Source organism: Mirounga angustirostris, unplaced genomic scaffold (assembly GCF_029215605.1).
Source record: "Mirounga angustirostris isolate CCGP_5_RB_7025 unplaced genomic scaffold, mMirAng1.0.hap1 SCAF_17, whole genome shotgun sequence".
Taxonomy (NCBI): Eukaryota; Metazoa; Chordata; class Mammalia; order Carnivora; family Phocidae; genus Mirounga; species Mirounga angustirostris.
In genome coordinates this window covers 14,175,923-14,189,281 of record NW_026991725.1, presented here as the reverse complement: position 1 = coordinate 14,189,281, position 13,359 = coordinate 14,175,923, and the positions used below count along the sequence as shown (strand labels likewise).

Below are 13,359 nucleotides of genomic sequence, written 5' to 3'. Positions count from 1 at the left end.
ACCCTCCCCCCCTCTCATGTGCTTGCTCTCTCTCATTCTCTCTCTCTCAAATAAATAAATAAAATCTTTAAAAAAAAAAGTTAAAAAAAAATATCAGTGTTACTAGGCATCAGAACTGTAGGAATCTCATAAAGCGTCATAACATTGTACTTTAAAGAACTGTAGGACCTGGAATATAGACAAAGCCAAGTGTTTTTGCTTTTTGTTTGCAACTCTTCTTAGGTAAACTTTATGTAAAATAGCCTTTCAGGGCACCTGGTGGCTTAGTCTGTTAAGCGTCTGCCTTGGGCTCAGGTCATGATCCCAGGGTCCCAGGATCGATTGAGTCCCGTCTCCAGTTCCCCGCTCAGCTGGGAGTCTACCTCTCCCTCTCCTTCTGCCTGTCCCCCCCACCTTCTCTCAAATAAATAAAATCTTTAAAATAACCTTTCAAAGTTGTTGTTATTGCTAAAAAGATAATTATTTTCCTAGTTATACACTTAAATCTTGGTCCGCTTGGGCTGCAGTAACAAAGTACCATAAATTTAAGCAACAAATTTTTCTCACAGTATTAGAGGCTAGAAGTCCAAGATCGGTGTGCCAGCATTGTGTGGTTCCAGTGAATCTTGTAGACAGCCGCCTACTTACTGAGTACTCACAAGGCCTTTCCTTGGTGAATGTGCATGGAGAGAGATCTTTCTTCTTAAAAAGCCACCAGTCCTATCAGATTAGACTTCACCTTTATGACCTCATTTAACATTAATTACCTTCTAAAAGCCCTATCTCCAAATACAGTCACCCTGAGGGTTAGAGCTTCAACATGAATTTTGGGAACAGAATTCAGTTTGTAGAGATAGAGGAAATTTTGGGGCTCCTGGGTGGCTCAGTCATTAGGCATCTGCCTTCAGCTGGGGTCATGATCCCAGGGTCCTGGGATAGAGCCCCGCATCGAGCCCCCCCATCAGACTCCCTGCTCAGCGGGGAGCCTGCTTCTTCCTCACACTCTACCTGCTGCTTCCCCAACTTGTGCTCACTCTCTCTGTCAAATAAATAAAATCTTAAAAAAAAAAAAATACAGGAAATTTAAAGTCTACACACATACATTTTTTTGCACACATGAAGTTTTTAAAAAATTATATTGTTACCTGCTTTTTAAAGAGCCTAATATATCCTGTTGTGCACCACATAATTTTTCTATGATAGTTTTTAATGGTTGTGCATAATTTTAAACTTTTTGGAGTTTTAGTTATTACTATATTTTTTTAGTGTTATAAACAATGCTTCTGATAAGCATAGAAGTTCCTTTTTTAAAGAAATGATTTGTATTAATTTTCCATTGCCGCTGTAAAAAATTACCACAGATTTAGTGGCTTAAAAGAACACAAATTTATTATCTTACGGTTCTGGAGTCTGAAATCAGTTTCGCAGGGCTAAAATCAAGGTGTCAGCAAGCCTGCATTCCTTCTGTAGGGTGTAGGGAAAATCCATTTTCTTGCCTTTTCTAGCTTCTGGAGGCTGCCTGCATTCTTTGGCTCATAGCCCATCTTCAAAGACACAGTGTAGCATCTTCCAATCTCTCCGTTTCCAGTCTGTTTCAGTTGCCTTTTTCCAAATCTCTCTCCTGCCTTCCTTTTATAAGGACACTTGTGATTACATTTAGGGCTCAGTCAGATAATCCAGGATAATATCCCTATCTCAAGGCCCTTAATCACATCTGCAGAGTACTTTTGGCATGTAAATTAGCATTCACAAATTCCCGGATTAGATTGTAAGTGTTTTGGGTGAGCCATTATTTCAGCCCCTCAATTCATGTGGTAACATAATTCAAGATATGATCCTTTGGTGACAAATATACACATTAAAGTTTGGAAAGCACTGGGACAGACTTGTTGACATTTTTAACTATTCATAGATGGTCATTCCCATTTATGAACATGAAAGGGGAAAAAAGAATACGAAAAGAAATGATATATCCTTAGCTTTTTGAAAGTTTTATTTTTCAAGGACTCTTATTCTTTCTTAATTATAAAATATGTATAAGTATAAATTTTTCCCCAGTCTCTTCTGTTTTAACTCATGATGTGATGGAATATCTGTCATTCCACAATTTATACATTTGTCATCTACCGCTACCAGTAAATCAGCTAAAGTCTTATCTCCTGGCTAACCAATGATTGCATCCATCTTTCATTTTGTGGTTAGGCAGTACGGTAAATCCAAAAGATGTATATTGGCTTTTACTCCTTCTCATGCCACTGCTCTGATCACCCTTTCTGGTAATTCATTTATACGCATAGATATATTTGCACACCAAAAAAACATTTATTTCCACAATATTTGTTATGTCAATTCCATGTTTTGCAATGTCCTGGCCACAGTTAGTACAACACAGGCCATTAATAGTCTACTTTAAAAATTACTCATTCTGGGAAGAGTAAACAAATACTTGCAATTCAGAATTGCTCTGCTCTGAGAAGCCTTTTCTATGTTAATGCACTTGGAAAATAAGTTTGATTTCAAAAAAGTTATTAGAGGTATAAAATATAATAAAGTATAGAATTGAAAGCTCAGACAATCTAACTCAGGATTTTTGTTTTGTTTTCAGGTTAGAAGCTTAACATTTCAATGCAATGATTGCTAGAGGAAACCTTAGAGATAATCCCACCATATCTTTAATGCATAAATCTATAATTTTTCAAACGTGGGTAGTTTTTTAACACTAATTCTTTCCTGGTTTTACAAATAATTTATCCTTTTTTTTTAGAGAGATTTTATTTATTTATGTGAGAGAGAGAGAGAGCACAAGCAGCGTGAGTGGGAGAGGGAGAGGGAGAAGCAGGCTCCCCACTGAGCAGGCAGACACTTAAACCGCTTAACCGGCTGAGCCACCCAGGCGCCCCACAATTTATCCTTTTTTGAAGAATTTTTTTTCCCCAGAGTATTATAACTCTTAGTTTGAATTTGGGAGAATATGTAACTTAAAGCATTCATATAGTACCTTATGATTTTCAAACACTTTTACATTATTTAATTTGATTCTTGTAGCAACTCTGTAAGGTAGATGGGATAGGCTGGCATGTCTGTTTTCATTCCTTCTATCCATCCATCTAAAGCCTAACATATACACACTTAACAACTACTTGTTGAATGAATAAGTATTTCAAGTAAGATTTAGAACAAATTCTGTTTTTCCAATGGTCAGGTAAGAATACCACTGGTCATGCATAAGTTGATGTTTCTGAGCATTTTTTATTACTGTAAAATATGTATAATTTAATAGTGGTGTTGAAAATTTTGACTTTTTATTACTATTATTTTTTTAAGTAAGCTCTGCCCAATGTGAGGCTTGAACTCATGACCCTGAGACTGAGTCATGTGCTCTACTGACTGAGGCAGCCAGGTGCCCCAAAGTATTTTTTACTTTTTAAGATTGTGATAAAATAGATATAAAATTGGCTATTTTAACCATTTTTAAGTGTATAATTCAGTGGCATTAACTACATGCACAGTGTTGTATAGTTATCACCACTTCTTTTTTTTTTAAAGATTTTATTTATTTATTCATGAGAAACAGAGAGAGAGAGAGAGAGAGAGAAGTAGAGGGAGAAACAGGCTCCCAAGGAGCAGGGAGCCTGATACGGGACTCGATCCCAGGACCCTGGGATCATGACCTGAGCTGAAGGCAGACGCTTAACCATCTGAGCCACCCAGGCGCCCCCACTTTTTTTTTTTTTAAGATTTTATTTATTTACTTGACAGAGAGGGAGCACAAGCAGGCGGAGGGAGAGGGAAAAGCAGACTCCCCGCTGAGTAGGGAGCCCAACATGGGGCTCGATCCCAGGACCCTGGGACCATGACCTGAGCTGAAGGCAGATGCTTAACCGACTGAGCCACCCAGGCGCCCCTATCACCACTATTTCTAAAACTTTTCATCACACAAACAGAAACTCTGTACCCTTGAAGCAATAATTTTCTATTCTGAGCACTGCCTCCAACCCCCCCCCCCAAAACTCCTGGTAATCTCTAATCTACTGTTTCTATGAATGCACCTATTGTATGTATTTTATGTAAGTGGAATCATGCAACATTTTTCCTTTTGTGTCTGGTTTATTTCTCTTAGCATAATGTTTTCAAGGTTCATCCATGGTGTAGCATGTATAAGAACTTCATTTTTATGGCTGAACAATATTCCATTACAAGTATACACCACATTTTATTTAGTCATTCCTCTCTTGATGAACATTTGTTTGTTGTTTGTTAAGATTTATTTATTTGAGAGAGAGAGTACATGAGGGGAGGGGCAGAGGGAGAGGGAGAGAAGCCGACTCCACTGAGCTTGGAGCCCCACACAGGGTTTGATCCCACGCCCCCGAGACTGTGACCTGAGCCAAAACCAAGAGTTGGATGCTTGACCGAGCCATCCAAGTGCCCCTCACTTGGGTTGTTTCTAATAGTGTTTGGCTTATTAATTTATGCGAGTAACGCTTTTTGTTTCCTGAATCTTTTATTGACTTTTATTGCTCATGAAGTTTGGGACAGTTGATTTGTCTTTGGAATATTTTCAAACTGTTCCTACTAGTAGCTTAAATTTTAACCCTAATAAATTTACTTTCGTTTCTTAGATCAGCTATTTTTATTTTCTAATTATTGTATTTTTTGTTAATACTGTTTCTACTAAAATGTTTACATCTAGTTATCAGATTATAATGTGGTGGAAAAAACAGAGGACTAGAGTCAGAAGACCTGCATTCTAATTTCAGCTGAGACATTAATAAGCCATGTCAATTTTGGCACCTTTATTTTCTCATGCCTTTCTCTTACTTATAAAACAATATAAATGATTGCTAAATTCATTGTTCGAAATTTTGTGGCTGCTACTTTTGTACAGGCATTTTTTTTTTAAGATTTTATTTGTCAGAGAGAGAGACAGAGCACAAGCAGGGGGAGCGGCAGGCAGAGGGAGAAGCAGGCTCTCCGCCGAGCAAGGAGCCCGATGCTGGACTCGAGCCCAGGACCCTGGGATCATGACCTGAGTCGAAGGTAGATGCTTAACTGACTGAGCCACCCAGGCATCCCTGTAAAGACATTATTAAATATTCAGTTTAAATGAGCAATACTAAAAAATAAGGAAAAGAGTGACATTTACACATTTCTTATTTTCAAAATCAGTAATACTAGGGATTTTATTCCAATACGTTATTACATTTCTGTTTTGAGACATAATGTTGAAATGTTCTATTGCTTTAAAAAAAAACATTGAGTTGCAGAAGAGAGGCTGGCTGTTCATAATATGTATTTTTAGTTAACGTCAGTGCCTAAAATTACTGTTACTGTTAAAAATTTACAGAACATTTTGCTCCCTCAGAACTGATTTTGGCATAAAACATGTTGACAAAATTTCGTGTATTTCAACCACAGTATAATCCTTTGTCTGTTTTCAGATTCAGTTCATCATTGACATTGGCCTTTCTACTATCCATTTGGCCAACTATCCATTTGGCTCTCCTTATGTGTAGTAAGATGTGAGTTCTTAAACACACCATTACTCTGATAATGATTTTATGTGTAGCCTGTTTTATGAGAATATAAAAGTTGGGCTCTCAGAAGGGCTTGAGAACTCATGGAAATATGTCCTACCTATATCAAAATTTAAAAATTAATACAGATAAAAGACATAAGCAAAGCAGCAAAGAGAATTTGTATTAAGAAGTCATATAAACCAAGGCAAAGAGAAAGGCATAATTGGTATATAACTTGGTCTAATGATAAGAAGTATACCAGTTCTTCGAGAGAAAAAATGTTTTTCTGGTCTTTCTTTTTTATTTGTTTTTCAATTAATGTTTTCTTTTTTTTTTTTTTTAAGATTTTATTTATTCATTTGAGAGACAATGAGATAGAGAGAGAGCATGAGAGAGGGGAAGGTCAGAGGGAGAAGCAGACTCCCCGCCGAGCAGGGAGCCCGATGCGGGACTCGATCCCGGGACTCCAGGATGATGACCTGAGCCGAAGGCAGTCGCCCAACCAACTGAGCCACCCAGGCGCCCTCAATTAATGTTTTAAAAGTAATATTTGCACAAGATTTTAAATTCAATGAAAAGTAATTCTTCTTTCCTCCCCTGTCCCTTAGTCACTCAGTTCATTTTTAGGAGGCAAACATGATTACTAGTTTTTTGTGTGACCTTCCACAGCTATTCCATGTATCTAAAATATATTTTTTTCTTTATCACCCAAATTTGTACCTTGTATTTATCAGTACATATAGAATTTTCTCAATGAAAAAATTTATGTGTGATATTCCATTGTGCAAATATACTTTTTTTTGAAGATTTTATTTTATTTTATTTTATTTATTTATTTTAAAGATTTTATTTATTTATCTGACAGAGAGACAGCAAGAGAAGGAACACAAGCAGGGGGAGTGGGAGAGGGAAGCAGGCTTCCCGCGGAGCAGGGAGCCCGATGCGGGGCTCGATCCCAGGACGCAGGGATCATGACCTGAGCTGAAGGCAGACGCTCAACGACTGAGCCACCCAGGCGCCCCAAAGATTTTATTTATTTATTTGACACAGAGAGAGAGATAGCAAGGGCAGGAACACAAGCAGGGGGAGGGGGAGTGGGAGAGGGAGAAGCAGGCTCCCCGTAGAGCAGGGAGCCCGATGTGGGACTCGATCCCAGGACGCAGGGATCATGACCTGAGCGGAAGGCAGACGCTTAACGACTGAGCCACCCAGGTGCCCCTATGCTATTATTTAATCATTCTTTTATTGATGGATATTTAGGTTGATCAAATTTTTTATGAAGACATAAAGAATTGGTCAGTGTATATGCATTTAAAATTTTGACAGATGTTGCCCAGATTATCCTCCAAAGAGACTATTAATTTATACTCCCACCATGCTGTTTGAGAGTAACTGCTTCTCCACACCCTGACAACACAATATCTTTTTTTGTCAATTTGATAGATTTATAAAAATGACAGCTCGTAGTGTGATACTATATTTTCTTGTTTGTTTTGTTTTGTTTTGTTTTGTTTTGTTTGTAAGTGAGGTTGGGCATCTTTTCATTTACTTTCAAGTTACTCTTCTTTTTTTTTTTTTTAAAGTAAGCTGTATGCCCAACATGGGGTTTGAATTCAAGATCCTGAGATCAAAAGTCCCATGCTCTACCATCCGAGCCAGCCAGGTGACCCATTTACCCTATTTCTTTTTCTATGAAGTGCCTATTCATATTTTTTGTCCATTTTTCAATTGGGTGCTTGGTCTTATTAATCTGTAAGAGTTCTTAACATCTTAAGGAAGGCATTAGGCCTGTATGCCCTATATTTTTCCCAGTTTGTCTTACTTTTTGCCTTACAGAAGTGTGATTTTTATATAGCCAGTTTTTCACCATTATTTTGTTTCTGAGTGTTGTGTTCTACTTAGAACTTCCTACTCCATGATTATTAAATGCTCCCATTTTTACTTCTAGAACTTTCAAAAAGTGTTATTTTATGTTTAAATCTTTCCATTTGGAATTTATGTGTATGTTAGCTGTGGCCTTGGGTATTGAATTTGACAGAGGGTCTGTGATTAAAGGGAATTCAGTGATATCTTAGAAGGCAGTTTTATGAAAAATACCAGTTTATTCCATCTAATGTCAGCCAAACTCTAAAGGCAAATTCTATGGAGGACAATTAGTAGAATATAATAATAGTTTGGCTAAAGCATTTTTCTTTGTGAATTTTGGGGTTTCTTGATTTATTTATATTTATTCATTTATATATATATATATATATATATATATATATATATATATATATATATATATATACAGTCTACACCCAATGTGAAGCTCCAACTCACAACTCTGAAATTGAGAGTTACATGAACTACCAACAGAGCCAGCCAGGCACCCCTTGATTCATTCATTCATTCGTTTGTTTGTTCATTTATTAAAATATTTTTTTATTTGAGAGAGAGAGCAGAGGGGGAGGGAGAGAGAAAGAGAGAAGCAGACTCCTTGTTGAGCAGAGTCTGATGCGGGGCTTGATCTCACAACACTGAGATCATGACCTGAGCCCAAATCAAAAGTCAGGTACTTAACCATCTGAGCTACCCAGACACCCCTGATTCATTTATTTTATTTATTTATTTTTTAAAGATTTTATTTATTTGACAAAGAGAGACACAGCGAGAGAGGGAAGACAAGCAGGGGGAGTGGGAGAGGGAGAAGCAGGCTTCCCGTGGAGCAGGGAGCCCGATGCGAGGCTTGATCCCAGGACTCTGGGACCATGACCTGAGCCGAAGGCAGACGCTTAATGGCTGAGCCACCCAGGCACCCCTGATTCATTTATTTTATTTATTTATTTATTTTTTAAAGATTTTATTTATTTATTTGAGAGAGAGACAGACAGAGATAGTGAGAAGAGAGCATGAGCAGGGAGGAGAGAGAGAAGCAGGCTCCCACCGAGCTGGGAGTCCGATGTGGGACTCGATCCCAGGACCCTGGGATCATGACCTGAGCTGAAGGCAGATGCTCAACCAACTGAGCCACCCAGGTGTCCCTGATTCATTTATTTTTAACAAATATTTTTTTCATAGGTAGGATGTTGGTTAGATTAGAAAATTGTAGATAAGGAATTATTTCAAATTGATGAAAAGGAGGATACTGATATGTAAGTAATTCAATCCGGTTTTTTCTTCTCAGCTCCAGAGTGGTATAATGAACCATCAACCTGACATCTTCACTTACATGTGTAATAAATATTTCAAACTTAACCCCTGAAACACCCTCCCTATTATTTCAGTATGTACCACCATTCATCCATTTCATTCAAACCAAAAATTGAAGATACTTGATTTCTTTTATATCTTCAATCCCACATCCCGTATCAGTAAGTCCTATCACTTATACACAAAATATGTCTTAAATATAGTCTTTCCATTGTCATTTTCTCCCACCATACTGTAAGCTAAAGTCTTTCCTCACATGGATAACAGCAATAACCTCCCAATTAGTCTCCCTACTTTCACTCATTTCACCTATAATCTATTTCTATAGTAGCAGCCAAAGGGATCTTTTAGAAAGATATGTATGCCAGTTCATGTTACTTTCCTACTTACAACTCTCCAGTAGCTTCCTGTTGCACTTGGAATAAAAGCCAAACTCTTTACTGAGGCTCTAAATGATCTGACTTTTGCTTTCCTTTCCATGCTCATATGATACCATCCATTCCTTTGCTTCCTATGTTTTCAGTTACATGGAACTTTGTTCTTCAAGTATACACAAGTTCATTCTTTTTTTTTTTTTAAGATTTTTTATTTATTTATTTGAGAGAGAGAGTGAGAGAGAGCATGAGAGGGAGGAAGGTCAGAGGGAGAAGCAGACTCCCCACGGAGCGGGGAGCCCGATGTGGGACTCGATCCTGGGACTCCAGGATCACGACCTGAGCTGAAGGCAGTTGCTTAACCAACTGAGCCACCCAGACGCCCTACACAAGTTCATTCTTGATTTAGGACCTTTATACCAGCTTTTCTGGGTTTTCATGTGGTTCACTCCCTGTCTTTCACATTTAGTTCAGATTTTACCTCCCTGGAGAGGCCTTCCCTGACCATCCTACACAATGTTGACCTCTCTTCTTTTGCTACTGTCATAATTATCTCATTTTATTCATTGCATTTACCACTATCTGAAGGCATTATTTATTAACCTATACCTAACTCTCCCACTAGACTATAAGCCTCATGAAAGCAGGGATCTTATTCACTAGAACAGTATCCCTGGCACACAACAGACTTTCGAATATTTAATGAAAATGGAAGTGCAGCATTTATAGACTTGGCTATGCTTTCAGGGCTGCCTAGAGTTGCTTAATTTAGATAAAGTACACTGTTACTATGGAGGAAGAAGGACTTTATGAATTTACTGAAAACTGGACCTCTCATCATTCCTTTCCTTTTCTAACCTGGCTTTTATATTCACTTGTTCACTTTTGTACCAAAGTTGTATTCTCCAAAGTTCAATAAAATTGTTGGAGTTGCAGGCCTTTTCCCCTTACAATCCTCATCCTTTAAGCAACATTTAGCACTTTGAAACTCTTTTCCCTTGGCATCTCATCCTCTGCCTGAATTGGAGATCCCTTTAATGTACACTCATAGGGTGTTTTTTTGTTTTGTTTTGTTTTTTAAGATTTTATTTATCCATTCATGAGAGACAGAGAGAGAGATGCAGAGGCAGAGGGAGAAGCAGGCTCCCCGTGGAGCAGGGAACCCGATGCAGGACTCGATCCCAGGATCCTGGGATCATGACCTGAGCCGAAGGCAGACGCTTAACCGACTGAGCCACCCAGGTGTCCCCATAGGGTGTTTTTTGATAATCAACATACATGTCCCCTTCTTAATATATGTGCTGCTGAAGCGAGCACATGTCTCCTTCTTAATAGCTCCCCATTTTCCTTTTGTACAGTTGTGTTTCCCATTCTTCAATTTATGCAGCCTTAGTGGGACTGTAAATTCTGGTGTCTTGCCCCCTCATTAGTGAAGGGTAGGCCAAGTCAATCATGCTCCTGCCCCTACACCTTGAAACTTGAGTGGAAGACCCAGGACTGGGAAAAAGTGATTGAAATGCATTTATTTTAGCAGCAATGACTGGATAATATAATTGAAGTGGCCCTATTTCTCCTATTTTATTAGCTATCCCATAAATTGTTTCTTTGTTTAAATCAGCCCAAATTGGCTTCTATTTATAATGAAAGAATACCTTAAAATGTCCACTTTTCTCTCCAACCTTGGAAGAATTACCTAGTTCAGCCATCCATCAGCCGCCTCCCCTCTGGTAACCACCAGTTTGTTCTCTACTTCACTTCTCTCTCTCTCTCTCTTTTTTTTTTTTTTACAAATAGTTATCCTTTATTGAACATTTCACCTGGGCTGAGCACTGTGCACACACAACCAGTCTTCAACAAGCCTGCAAGACAGTGAAATGTCCCATCTGAGTTTCAGCTCCCACCGTCCTACCCTGCGGTCTGGGATGCCAGGCTGGGAGTCTGCAAGCTACATTTCTCCTTTGTCCGAAGGAGTTTGGAAGGTGAAGGAAGAGAGACTTGTTCCTTCCTAAATCTATTTGCTGAGTCCCCTGGAGCAGCAGATGGTTCCAGTTTCCAACTTCTTTCTGCATTCCTGGCACAGCCAGGGGGCATGAGGGGGGCAGCACGGGGTTGGGGGAGGGAGGGGGAGGCCTGCACTTCACAGATCTGGGCCCAGCTCCACGAGACCCCTCCTCCAAGATCCTGAGGTAGCATGTGGCTGGGAGTCCCCTCCTCTAAGTTTGTAGGTTCTTGTGATGGATTGTTACACCGGTGACCCCTGATGGATCCTGCTTCCCGAAATCCAGGCCCTCAAGTGGTCCCCTTGGGTGGAATTCAGGCTAGATCGGGAGATCTGCTTTGGCCAATGTGCTCTGGGACTCCTTCTCTCCTACTGTTGCTGCCACTCTCATGTGCGGGAGTCCAGGGTAGCCTCCGTAGGAGAATGTAGTCTCCTGCTCTAGGGGTCTTCTCGCTCCTGCTCTCTGGGAGCACTCTCGCTGATGATGATGCGGCTCCGTGAAGCCTGCTCTTCCTCCCATCACAGCGGCAAAACCTGAAACTCAAGTCTCCTTTCCCTGTACCTGGGCTTACAGCAAGCAGTCATGGTTCCCTTGGCCTCCCAGCTGCCTGTTGTGGCCTCCGGTTTTGGAACTAGGTTAAGGAAATTATCTTCTCATAATTCTGGAGGCTAGAAGTCTGAGACCAAGGTATTGGCAGGATTGGTTTCTTCTGAACCTCTCTCATTGGCTTGCAGATAGCTTCTCCTACTTCACTTCTCTTAATTTTAGAATCTTTCGGGGCGCCTGGGTGGCTCAGTCGTTAAGCTTCTGCCTTCGGCTCAGGTCATGATCCCAGGGTCCTGGGATCGAGCCCCGCATCAGGCTCCCTGCTCAGCGGGAAGCCTGCTTCTCCCTCTCCAGCTCCCCCTGCTTGTGTTCCCTCTCTCACTGTCTCTCTCTCTGTCAAATAAATAAAATCTTTAAAAAAATTTTTTAGAATCTTTCTCAAAGACCTACTCTCATAATGACTACATGTCTAATCAGTTGCCAAATTATTAATTCTATAAGTGATATACTCGAGTGTCAGCAAGTTGTACTCTAAGAATTTGGAATTTAGAGAAATAAGTTTGCTCTCAGAATTAAACTATGAAATCTTCAAGACCCTTACTAATAGTAGCTAACATTTATTGTATGATTGCTACATGCCAGGGACAATGCTAAGTCCTTTACATGTATTATTTTAAAATAGCCCATTCAATAACTTTGTTAGGGGTAGGTATTTTTATCCTCAGATAAGTTTCATCTATTAGGATTCTTCAGTTGTAAATAATGGAAACTTACTGGCAATTTAAACCCAAAAGAACTTATTGGAAAAACATAAAAAAAAAACCCTTACATAAATGATAGGAAGGCAGAAGAAACCAGCTTGGAAATTCATGATCTAGTTAATTCCAGAGCATCAGACAGCAAGGACCATGAGAATGGTCTCATGGTAGGAGCCCATTGAGATGAATGAACTATCACCCTTCTTCTATCCTTCTTTCTTTTTTTTTTTTTTTTTAAGATTTTATTTATTTATTTGACAGAGAGAGACACAGCGAGAGAGGAAACACAAGCAGGGGGAGTGGGAGAGGGAGAAGCGGGCTTCCCGCCGAGCAGGGAGCCCGATGTGGGGCTCAATCCCAGGACCCTGGGATCATGACCTGAGCCGAAGGCAGACACTTAATGACTGAGCCACCCAGGGGCCCCTCTATCCTTATTTCTTGATCAACATTCAAAGTCTGGGTAGAGAGTATTCTGTTGACCTCACTTAGATCAGTGTCTGACCAGAATGTGATAGAATCTGGGAGAAATCACTAGAATTATCTTTGACTTGTATAAGAGGAGGCCAGGAATCCTATCCAAACTACCTAAAATGGAGGAGAGGTAACTCCCTCAAAGAGATTGAGATGCTGCTAGGAAAGTGGTATAGCTGCTGGGTAACCAAAAACAAGGAATGTACATTGTAAATTACAACTTGCTCAAGGTCACACCATTAGGAAACAGCCTATCAGAAATTAAAAGAAGTCTAACTCCAGAGTCCATGCTCTTAATTATATTAAGACTTGGGATTGACTTGGGATGATCTTATCTCGCAGGGGACATTTGGCAGTGTGGAGATACTCTGGTCATCACAACTATAGGGATAGGAGCCATTGGCATTTGGTGGGTAAAGGTCAAGGTATGCTGCTAAACATCCTAAAATATGCATTACAGCCCTCCAACAAAGAATTATTTGGCCCAAAACATCAATAATGTTAAGGTTGTAAACTCTAA

The 13,359-nt window shown here is 39.6% G+C and overlaps 1 protein-coding gene across 1 annotated transcript in view; it reads left to right on the top strand.

The window, feature by feature from the left end:
• Window positions 1–13,359, top strand: part of RAD51C (RAD51 paralog C) — an 89,607-nt gene that overhangs the window by 49,052 nt on the left and 27,196 nt on the right. The gene's annotated exons all lie outside the window — the stretch shown is intronic.